Consider the following 10862-nt stretch of genomic DNA (forward strand, 5'->3'; position numbering starts at 1 on the left):
TACCCTTCTGAAATGTCCAGTAAATAAATAAATAAATAAGTGGGATAGAAAACCGTATTGTTAGAATTTAAATAGTAATAATTGAATCAGTTTTATTGTATAATGGATGTATGTTGTTTTTGTTACAATAGATGTTGAAAGTAATTTCCATTTCCATTCTGGACAACACCGAGTCATTCTAGCATGCCCAGAAACATCTTTTGCAGCACTATGCTACAAACACAGTTAAATTTATTGCTTCAGCTCTGTTGTAGGTGTGGGACTTTTACATTTTACCATTCAGGTTATCATATTGGAATTTTTCCTACTTGTTAAATAATAATCATTTTAAAAGTATGCATGTTTATTGTGAATGAAGGTGTGTGTTCAAGTTGTCAGATTTGATTGACTAAGAATAAGTATGGTAGAAACCACCTATATGTGAACATCATCGTTCAAACATAGAATATTTTATTGTATTCTGACAAAATGCAGTATATGTAGTTCAGAGCATTAGAAGTGCAGAAATTAATTTACAAACAATACAAAATATTGACAAGTATTTTTGCTGCCTAAATAATTTTTAGAAACTTACTATAAAACAAAATACTAGCAGAAAATAAAATCATTGGATCTTAACTTATGAGAATATGCTGTGGGTTAAATATATTCAGATGTTTTAAATGTAGACTGCAAATTATTCCTATTCTCAATAAAAACAGATCATTTAAAAATCAGTCATCAAAATTTCCTTGTACTATAGTAAAAAATTCTTTCATAACCTTGGTTTAAACAAAAATTACCATACTTTGTAAAACTATGTGCTTTTTTTTTTTCCCCTAATGCAACATTGGGATAAAAAAAAATATATAAAATTTTAAAAGGTTTGGTTACATAAATATATATTCTTCCAGAGTCCTTTGATTGATGAACCTCATAATTTCAGAGGGCAGATTTAATGCTTCAAAATGTAACATACATATTCAAAACAATCAGTTTTTTTCAATAAATGAAAGATAAGGAGGGAAAAAATTATTACAAAGCTTAATGAACTCTGTTCACCATATTAAATCAAAATATTAATAGATGTAATTTTCTTATATTGTTCTTCCTGTCTGACATATACAGTCATAAATATTTTTAGCATTTTTCCATATTAAATTATAATGAAAACCATCTATACAGTTGGAAATCCTTTTGAAACATTTCCTCAATTGTTATTGTTAAGTCGACAACCCCATTATTCATCTTTCTTGCACCCAGCCATTGTATTTTACATTTACACAGTAAGCTGTTTTTATGTCCAATCATTCATTATGCATAAAATTTTTAAGTCTTTGAAAAGTTTAATTGAAGCATCAAGTGATGGTAAGATTAAAAGACTTAAAAAACTTTCAAAAGTTAGTCAACTTTAAAGACAACTTTAAACTTTCAGACTTAAAAATTTTATCCATTATGCATAAAATTTTGAAGTCTTTGAAATGCTTAACTGAAGCATCAAGTGATGGTAAGATTAAGTTTCCAGCCATATGTTAGTCAAGAAGTTTCCAGCTATATGTTAGTCTTTCTTGAATAACTTGCTACACTTCTCAGTTCAATGGCCTTGTCTAATCTTGTATTTTTCATATAAAAAATAGTAATTTTACTTTTTCTTCCAAAAATATCATGAAAATAAAGGTATAAAAATATGCATAGAAATACACTAATTTCTCAGACCTTTCAGACCAAGCATTTGCATTTAAATAATAATTTTAAGTATAAATAGTGTTAGACATAAATACATCACTTTTCTGGTATGAGGCTAAAATGTTTAGAGACATAACATAAGTTTTAATTTATCAAGAATCAGTAAAGAAAGGCAGTGAAGAAATAGTTGACAAGGAACACTTTGATGTTTACCTTTATGATCAAAAGAGGAATTTGTATTTAAAAAAATGTAATGCAAATCTCATTCATTTTATGTCAGAAAAACACAGCACTACCCAGTGGAACAAAGTAAAAAAAAAAATCTTGGAAAATATGAGAAATGCTTTTGATATATTAAAATATGAAATTTCCAGAAATATTTGCTTTCCTGTCAACATTTTACTGATGAGACTTATCAGTAACTTGTGGGATTATTTGAATATTTCTATCAAGGGAGGTGATTGCTCATTATACTCAGAAAAATAGAAATGCTCATGCCATGAAGTAACAGAAATAAAAGCCTACATTTGTCCTCTCATAGCACAAATTATTGATATGTTTGGGCAGTATGATCACTCGTGGATATTTGTATTTTTGAAGCCATTCTTGGTACAAAGCTGGATATATTTTTCATATAATAATCTCATTTTATTATAGATAGTAGTATTAACAAAACATGAATTAATTTAGTTAGAAAACAGATCATATAAAAGTACTACCATGCCTTTTAGATCTAATATGATTACTCATATTGGTTATATAACTTCTTGCAGGTTAAATCACATTACATTACAATAGTAAAAGGAGTCATGCTATTTATTGCATTTCGCCACTTAATATGATCACATAAGAACACAATATATAATGATTGAAGAAATGTGGTTTTATCTATCCAGAAATATAAATACACGGAACTGGAACTGTTGCTACATATAGCTTACTGTGGATTGATTATCCAGGCTAATGCCAGGGAAACAGGCTACAGATAATCCAAATTATCAATTTTCATGCATGCGTTTTATTTCCTTAAAAAATCAGTAGCTTTGTTCTGCATATTTTTTAAGGTGCTATTTTATAACTGTATTTGAATTCCTTTTGGTCGTCGAGGTCTAATAGAGTTTCAACATAAGTCATTGCTGTTTAGGAACAAATGTAATCATCAGTATCACTTTCTGCTTGTTTAGTTCCTGTGGCAGTTGAAATGATATCTTTCATATTCAAACATCGAGAGCTGGGGTCAGATGAATCACAATTGAATTGTTCCTCAGTATTCTTCTGATTGACATTTTTGAAGAAGTTTACATTTTAAGTTTTTTTGGCATACAGCTTTAGTTAATACTTTAACCTTCTTCACAATTAGATAAATCTCCAAATTCTATAATGGAAGAATCTCTGTGATCAAACCAGCTTTACTGGTTTTACTTTCAACCAAGTTTTTGCTACCGCATATATGGCATCCATTGTAATAAATTTTTTTCAGAACTTCATTAATTCATGATCTTCCTCAGCAAGACTTATGAAAAGACCAGAACAGTAAAGTCATTTCACTGATAATATTGCACCTTGGTCCATATGATAAATTAAACAGGTAACATTTTGGCAATAATAATTTAGCCATCATTAGACTGTCCATTGTTTTCTAAACGGTCTTGATTGGATAAGAAGACGTATTATCAAATAACAGTACGGTCAAAAGTCGTTAATCCGGACTCGTCGGGACTTCGGCGATTCCGGATTATCGATTTTTCCGGATTATAGATCATCAGTTTAAATCTCGTAAGATGGCATACACAAATTCTAAAATTAAAAATATGAAACCGTATTTTAGGAAATAAAGAACAATTATGATCTAAAGGGTATCAAAATTTACAAAAAAAGAAGCTTAATATTTATTTGTTTACTTTATTAAACATTTCTTTCAAAGTAAGTTGTTTCGTTTTATGTGATAATACTTTCTCTTTAATTCTATAAACAGACATAATTTCTTGTTCAGTTAAAAAGCTCCGCTGTTCAAGTCCCGTAATTGCTGTGCCGAGAATACCGACTAACTTGTCAATCGAAATTTTTTCGTTTTCACTAACCTCTCTGTCACCTTCTTCATGTCTTTATCCATTTTTTGCAGCAATTCCACTTTTTGTTTGACGGACTTCGAGACATACTTTCGTTTTGTAGATCCTTTGGGAGCTCCAGAATCGGAAATTGACATAATCGAAAGTTCAAGTTTACTTTTATAAAATTGCTCTTTACAGTCTGCAAAAAATAATAAGCTGCATCCAATTTGAAGATTAAGGAATAACGCAAGCATCAACATTAACTGAAATACATAATTGTATAATTTTAGCTTATACCGTTCGTTATACGTTAAACGCAAACGCGGAAACGTATTCTACACTTGCGCACACGCAAACGCGTGTGCACGTAAAGGTCTTACGCGCACGCGTAAATGCCTATGCGCATGTGTCAACGCGGCGCATGCGCAGAGTTTTTAGCTTTGAGGTCCGGATTATGGGTGTCCGAATTAACGACTTTTGACTGTACTACTTTTTCTGGTAACCCATGACTTTTTTAAAAAATCTCTCATTTCAGGAACCCTTTAGTCTTGAACCAATCTTCGAATATTTCTGTACTCATCTCGGAAAAGAAAAGCCTAGATCATTTAAAGGGACCAAAATGAAAAATCTCCCTGTAAATTATTACAATAAAAAAGGGAAAACTTAACCAGTCTTTGAATATCTCTTACGGATGAATTCTTGAATTGATGAATACGGATGATTCTTAAATTCTTCAGAGATTGATGAATTTTTGAATACCATGTCATTGCTTAAATCTTGTAAACCATACTGACAAGCTGACTGCTGATTGGCACTTTTTCTGCTCATTTCTGATTAAAGCACGTTACCAAAGCTGAGTTTTCGCAAGTAGAGAGCTTATGCTCTTTTGTTTAGGACAACTTACAATCTCTCGCAAAGGCCTCTAACTTTTTTTTAACAATATCATGAACAGTTTGAATGCCAGTTTGACATTCTTTGGTAAGCATTATTGTTGATTCCCCATGTTCAAATCCTTCGATTAATGAAAATTTTTGTTCTGGTTAAAACAGCTTTCTTCTGCTTAGTACTTGTAACATGTTCTTTATCCATTTTTACTTCCTTGTACGAAGTAAAAAGGAAGTATTGTAATCGTGAAAAGTTTCAGGCAGCATATTTCAACGAAAATATCCATTTTGACCGCTTTCGAATGAAATTTAACGATGTTTTTGCATGATATCTGTACGTAAGGACAGAATAAAAGACTTTTCCTCCAAAAAAATTATAAAACTGCTTTAAAATGAATTCTGAAGAGAATTTTCCGTGGCGTCTATACGAATGTATGTACGTACGTACGTATCTCGCATAACTCAAAAACAAGTAGCCTCGGAACGTTGAAATTTTGTATATAGTACTGCTATAACATGTAGATGTGCACCTCGTATTTTGGTTTTAAAAGGCCACGCCAAACGTATATCAATATATTTATATATATATCCACTCTGTTACCCAGCTCTGTTTCTTTACTCTTATACATTTTTTGCTTTAAAAATGATTATGTTGTTCTTATCTTCCGGTTAAGGTTTTTATGCCTTTAATAAATCTGTATTAAATATTTTTAAAATTATAAAAATTATCGATAATTTTAAAGTTGTTTAAGTGCCGCAAAGCCTAATAATTTTTTTGATAGCAGCCATTCCATGTTTACATTTGAAACAGCAGAGTAGTGAATTTGTTGCCAATCCAGAGAAACGTAGCTTCGCAACAACAAAAATAACGGCTTCATTTATTATAGCGAATTAAATCATGCTTAATCCTTTCTTGAATTTTTTCGAGGAAATAAGTTAAGATTTACTTCGTAATTTTTAATACAGATATTTTGAGTTTTTATGTATTTTTGCCTTGTCGCAAAGTGAGAACTGAATTAATTGAATGAGAAATACTCAATCGTATGTGAAAAACTGTGTTTTCTTTTTTCTTTTTTTTGTTTGCTTAATTTCTTTTATACATCGTTCTAGCTTTATTATAGTATTTGAATAGAACATGTGGCAATGATTAGATAATTCTTTGAATGACATAAATTTTGTGCATTCTGAGTTATAATATGAACACAATATAATACTGTTAAGTGAACCTAGTGCCAGAGTGTCTCTATGGTAAACAAAGAGAGTGAATTTTAAAGAATGCATTTATGCTATTGTGATTTATGCACAGTCGGCAAAGTAGATTTAATTCAATCCAATAAGTTTAAACAAAATACAAGAAAAAATGCCTATAATTTAATATTCCGTACAAGGAAGTCGTGGTGTACACATCAGATTTTTTAGTTCTAAAATTTAAATAAATTTTTAAAAGAATAGAAGAAAATATGCATATAATAAAAAAAAAATCCTCAGTGTGCACAAAACAAAAAAACTGATCAATGGAAACGATGTCTTTGACTATATACATGCAAAACAAATTACATAAGGTACTCACTGAAACTCAACTTATTTATATAATTTATAATAAAATGCAATTCAGCAGTTTTTAGAGCATGCTTTTAGACTTGGGCATGTTTATTTTTTTATACACTCGTGTGCACAAAGCTATACAGGACATACAAGTACAGTTTTTTCAAAAGAAAATACAAACACACTCCTACAAATTATTCTGAACAAAATTAATTATATCAAGAATGTGAGAGAGTGAATTGCTATACATCTTAAGTGTTCCGTTAGGTCTTGGGGCATTTGCAGAATAGACGATGAGTAAAAAAAAAAACGAGGCTTGCGATATCCAGTCTCTGAAATTCAAACAGTAAATTAAATCGAGCTTTACGTTCAAAACGCTAACATCATAATCTTGCGGAATGTAATTTTGAATTAGAAATGGGGCTTATTGAAAATTCTAGTAGAAATTATTTTGAATACCTAATACAGATTTCATTATCCAGTAATTATTTTGTTTTGATGGCCAAGCTGTACAAAAAGGACCAGTTTAGTTTATGCATGAAGTACATAACTTACAATTTATTCTGCTGCACTTAGAATTAGTCATTTTAAATATTTTAATAAAATTCAAATGATCTTATATAAATAAGTTCTCGTATGGTAGATGTTTTACAGAGAGACAGTAATTACAAATAGTTATGGGACTTGCACAAGTAAATGTGAGTAATAAAAGTACCAGGTGCAGTATCTTTTTATCTCCCCTTAGCACCATTAATGATCTGACTGCATGGTTATTTTTATGCTTTCTCCGTAGGTAACACGAGTACAAGCCAGTTTTTCTTAAAGTTGTCTACCTTCCTCTTAGGCAGATAATCCTTGTGGCTTTGCTATATTGAAATATCCTAACCTGTCGCACCATTAAATGAGCATGAAAATTTCTATTCATTTCTGTTGCACTTTGAAAAGCAATTTTAATCCTCTATAAATGATTGACACGTGTACATATCAGTTATATCAAAAGTTAAAAATATTATTAGACTATTTGCCTGTAAAGTCTTTCACAAAAACATTCCTTTTGGAAGACTATGAAACTGGGTTTTATTTAAATTACACTTTTATCACCAGGAATATTATCAGTGTTTAGCATCTTTAGACATACTACTGTAGAGCTTTTGCTTTGTGGTAAAAATTTTGAGACGGGCTGCTGTATATAATTTATAATTTTAAGTTTAGAAACTTGTAAAAATAGCCATAGGAAGTTACTTGGAAAAGAAAATAGCTAAGAAAGCTGTTATTCTAAAATAATTATCATATTTCACATTTTGAGAACATCATCCATTTATTAATATGCATATTTTGTTAATGGCAGTATACTTGGCATTTGTTTCTTTTATCATAGTAGCTTAAATAATATAACATTTTCCCATACCGTATAGTTATGCAATGGTTATCAGCATCCCAAAAAGTATAATTCAAGTATTTGGGTGTAAATATTCTGTTATAATTACTCGCACGAAAAAATGAAATATTTGAGGACTGGTTATCAAATTATAAGCATAACTATAATTAAAAGGAATTTTCAGATGCATCAGTACATATATGTGGAAAATTCTACATACTTATAGAAGTAAAAGAGTTCAGAAAGAATGATCTGATGTAAACAATCCATCAAATTTTAATATAAAGCAATATAAGTATACATGTACTGATGAGGGTACAAACTCCAGCGAATGTGTGTGTTGCATTTCAATTCTGCATTAGAGGTCTAACTTAAGTAGCATTGAGGTGATGATACGAGTCTCCATGAAACTCTGAGAGGCACTGAAATGTTAAATCTGTTAGGTTTCCAGAAGAGACATGATTGTTGGAGTGTATTTAGCCAGAACTGCAATTATGGAAGTAGCAAAGCTTTTTGGGTAGGCAAGGATCATAATATTGATCACAATAACAGCATACATGATAAGATGGCATTTTCAAACCACAACAATGGACAAAAGGCAAAGCTATAGGTGACTAATAAGGATAGACAGATGTTGATGCATAGTGACCGAGAAGCAATTGCTATCTGAATTAACTCTCATCTCCAGAACTTCTTCAGCCAAACTGCCAAATGGAACTCCATGCTATTTATTTATGGCAGAATGGCAAGCCATAAATTGTTCATGAGTGTTCATCACAGTGCTGTGCAGCTCATGAAGGCTGAGTACCACAGCAGTGGCAATAAGTATCTGGTTTGACAAAACAGCATTCATCCTATTTCAGAGCACTGGATACATTTATGTTTGGAAAACACCCACAGAAGCATATATATTAGATTGCCTCTTGCCAATTGTGAAGAATGGGGATGGCTCCCTATTGGCATGAGTTTTAAGTATCTTGATCCACTCATGGGCTGTCCTCATTCACTGTAGATTGCTCCACCTCATGAGTAATAACAGTTGATAATCTCTAGACAATATTTACCTGGTTGGGTAACCTACTCTATATGAGAAAATCAAAGCCAATCACTGTCAAAATATCCTGGCAGATGCTTTAAAATCAGAATTTGCATTATAATTTGAGTATCATATAGACAAGTGTCTATCAAACTCCTTATCCAGCCTTTATTTTTGCAACTGCTGATCGTAGTTATGTACTTCCAGTTATAAAAATGTTTTAAATGACACATTCATTTTTACTTTTTTAATTGAAAATTTCAACTTTGTAAATTAACCTTCCAATGCATTTAAATGCCCCCCTCCCAATTTCTCTAGATATGTCCCCAATTGCTAACATATTTATATTCATTCTAAAAATAAAATGATTGATGATTAATAATAAATGATTGATGATTAATAATAAATAAAATGATATGATTTTCATATGAAAAAAATGAAGATATTTAAAAATTGAGATATTTGTATTAAATTGAGAATATTGAGGATAGTACGAAAAATTCCAACCATACCCAATATATTTTTGTCTGACATTCATCAAAATGTTGGATTGAGTATAATCATGATGGAAAACATCTCCTCGATGGCTGGTCAGTTCTAGATGCTTTGGATATGATTTTTACTTTTAAAATAGCCATTTGGAAAAGGTTTTTTCTAAATTTATTGTCCGATTTGATGAAAATAATTCAAAATACATATAATTCCTCTGTAGTTACATCATATGCAATACATTACTACTTTGGAATGCAATCCCTGTTATTAAAAGGAAGTTCCTTTTGATTACTTTATCTTTTTCTTACCACTTCTCATGTACAGTAATGAATCGTTTAAAAAAAGAAGCTTCTTTATTTCTTTTCAGCAAAGACTTGCATGCCAAAACTCGAGTAAGCTCACGCTGCTCTGTTGAAAGTATGGGTGCTTATACATACAGTGGCTTCTATATCCAGTCTTCTTCCATATACTGTATTTTTTAGAATATTTAGTTTGTGTGATCGTTTCTGAACCATAGAACAGATTTTCAGAAATAGTTTTTAACAGTTCCTTGTTTGTAGAGGGCACTCATTCAGAGTGGGCAACAGTTTTGAAGCTGAAATTTCCATGTTTAAACTTCTCAAACCATTTTTGAATTGTGTTATCAGAAACAGAATTTTGTTCATATACAGCACATGTTACAGTTCATTTTTTAAAATAAAAGAGAATAATATTACAAAAATGATAGCACTGCAGTGAAACAAAACATTATGTCACAGCACATGCTAGAATTATACAATGCAAGCAGAAGAGTTTAAACATCTGCTTCACTCCTTACAGGAATAATAAAATAATTATAAGAAAATGTGTTTTGATTCGAAAAACAGCAGAACTTTCCAGATGACCTTATATTTATTATGCCTTACAATGAAATAAATAAGGCTCATTGGCACAATTGCTAGCAGGTTGTACCACAGATCCAGGGTTCAATCCCCAGGCTGAGCAAGGTTGACTCAGCCTTTCATTGCTGTGAGTCGATAAAATGAGTACCAAGTTCGCTTGGGAACTAAATACCGGAGGTCCTGTGACATGTTGACAACCTGTCCAGGGCATATGCTAATGCACCTAGGTCATGATAGCAGAATATCGGGGCCCACTAGGGCTGTTGTGCCACTGAGTTTAGTTTAATGAAATAAATAATGGCAAGCCTTGAACTTAAAATTCATACATTGCAGAATACGAGGAATACTTTAAAAGTCAACTTTTTGGTTTCATGATGCACATGTGTAGTATATATAAATTGCTACAATAGTGTATCTTGATAAAATGCAACATACAATATTTTATATCTCTTTTAAAAATAAGTTATTGAAACATACTTCTTTTGTAAAACTCTGGAAATACATAAATCTTCATGAAAATTCTAGTGGACTTTAATAATTTTTGCCTTAAAATTAAATTACAAAATGATGATGTGAAATAAAATTTAGCAGTAATATCCAGATGCAATAAAAATAATTTGTTTCTGGAAAAAGACAGATGATAAAGCTTGGCATATACAGTCATGTTAGTGAGTTCACAGAGATTAAAAAGAAAATGCCAAAATTTCTTTAAAATATTTAATATTGTTTTGTCATTTTTAACATGCAAACAATATATCTATTCACATAAGACATCTCTGTATGTAACTTTCAGATTTAAAAAATAAATAAAACATACTTAAAAATTGCAAAAGTAGTAAAATTCCTTATTTCCCTCATGAGTTTTTACTATAATAAACTGATGTTACAAAAAGAATTTACAGTATATATTGCAAAATCAAACCTACACGT

Source organism: Stegodyphus dumicola, chromosome 7 (genome assembly GCF_044657685.1).
Source record: "Stegodyphus dumicola isolate Sdum_Otavi_A_Nest chromosome 7, ASM4465768v1".
NCBI classification, from domain to species: domain Eukaryota; kingdom Metazoa; phylum Arthropoda; class Arachnida; order Araneae; family Eresidae; genus Stegodyphus; species Stegodyphus dumicola.